The sequence below is a fragment of the Pterocles gutturalis genome, unplaced genomic scaffold (genome assembly GCF_000699245.1).
Source record: "Pterocles gutturalis isolate BGI_N339 unplaced genomic scaffold, ASM69924v1 scaffold45143, whole genome shotgun sequence".
In the NCBI taxonomy this organism is placed as follows: domain Eukaryota; kingdom Metazoa; phylum Chordata; class Aves; order Pterocliformes; family Pteroclidae; genus Pterocles; species Pterocles gutturalis.
In genome coordinates this window covers 28,208-30,257 of record NW_010124601.1, presented here as the reverse complement: position 1 = coordinate 30,257, position 2,050 = coordinate 28,208, and positions in this window count along the sequence as shown.

The following is a 2,050-nucleotide window of genomic DNA, read 5'->3' as shown; positions in this document are numbered from 1 at the left end:
AGGCCAGATTTTACATTGTTTTTTTCTTTTGTTCTGGTTTCAAGGATTTTTTCTGAATCTTTCTAGAGTTAGCTGCGAGGGAAATGATTTCATCATTCATAAATATTTCAGACATTTCTACTATTGTGTCTCTTTCTTGATACAGACTCTTAAGTTCTTGACACAAAATTTATCAGTATTCTGGACATTAGAGCACTTATCCAGACATAGATAAATCAAATGTAAATCACTTACACAAAGCAGACTGATCTAGATTCAGATCTCTGCTCTATTTCGGAAGTGCCTTGTCAAACAGGCTATTTCATTTATCACTGTATCACTGGGCTACACAAACCTGATAAATTCTTTCCAGTTAAGCTTTTAAAACATAGCACAGACTGCCAAAGTTTCAGGTTTTATTGCACAGTTTTTTTTAATGAAAACTATCCCAAACCATATAGTATAAATAAGTAAGTGAGTAAGTCTGGAGCAACCCTAGTTCTTCCCACTTGGACAAAAAAAGTATAACAAAGAGCTGGATGAAGAAAAAGTTATTAATTTAGTATCTTGAGCACCAAAAATGGAAAACAATTAAACAGGAAAAAAATGGAATTCATTTGCTCTCAAAAGCTTCATTGATCTAATTGAGAAAGATTTAGCTTAAACCAGCTGGAGATTTTAAGCAAACAAAATATTTATATCTGGCTCACATATTTAGTTTTCAGTCCTTACTTAAACTTATTGTTCCCTAGGAATGTGCAAAAGCAGATCATGCCACATAAGGCCAGGCAGGAGAAAAACCAACCAAACAAACCCACCCCACAACCCAAAAAGGAAACAAGAAAGCAGCTGAATTCCTAATCTAGTTGGTAGAAGATTAGTCTTGATTTGGTATTTAGCCAGAAGTTTACTAATTTAAAAGGAATTCTATCACCCTGAAAAGGGAATGATACAAATAGAAAAAGCACCATAATCAGTTTGGTGACTACATGGATTGATCTCTCTTTTCTTTATACAGTATAAAAAATAGAAGAAAGTGTTATGGTAATTAAATTAAACGGTTCCAAATGATACAATGCTTATTTCAATAAATTTAAGATCTCCGCTGTACTCAGACTAAGGAGGAGTAGATGCAGTTCCATGAGAGGAACGAAGGCTCCCTGTACTTGCTATCAAGGACTGGCAATGGCTACAAAATCACTGACTTGCACAGCTGTGTTTTCCTCCTCAGGGCACCAGAACAAGCCCACTGACCTGAGGAAACTTGTCTCATAGTCTTAGGACCTATGTACCTAGAGGAGCCTTTGGTAACAAACACTAATCAAGTGCCAAAGGTAATAATCTCAGTTAACAAAATATTAACAAAATTCATCTTGGAAGTAAATAACCATCTCAAAAGCAAAAATTATTTCTTACAAGTCATTTTCCCACCTCAACTGGCATTTTTTTTAATGTATGCTGCCATCAATCTACCTAAAAAGTGTTATGTGACAAGCATGCAGCTACCAAATCTGAAACTAAGCTGAGACGGAAACTGACAGGGGAGCAGCTGTGTATTGTGGAGGCTCCATGTCACTGATTGTTAGAAGAAAGGCAGGGCTTGCTCCTCCTCAGGGTTACAAGTACTTGAAGACTTTTAGACTGCATTTATGGTTTTTTGTAAAAAATGCACATACACAGAGTAAAAACAATTCTGAAAATTACTGGAAGAAGAAAGGCTGGATAATTATGAACTTTTGTGTAGGAAAGATGAAAATACTTAATTTACACCTGCACAAAATAGTAGCAAGTCAAACAGAGATTTTCTGTAGCATTACTTCTATTACTCTTTTAAGAATTTATGACTATAGCATCCTGGCGCAAGTAGTTGCTATTAACCACATAGTTTTGATACGGCTGAATAAAACAAAATAAAAGGAGTATAGTCAAAAGACTGTGGTCCTTAATCTTCTTGTAACTTTGCTTAGAGCAATGTAATTCCATGGAATTCAGCCAATATTTAAACAAGAAATATCAGAGTTCATCCTCCCTGCCCCCATGTTTGGCACTTAAATGTTGTTGAACTACTTAC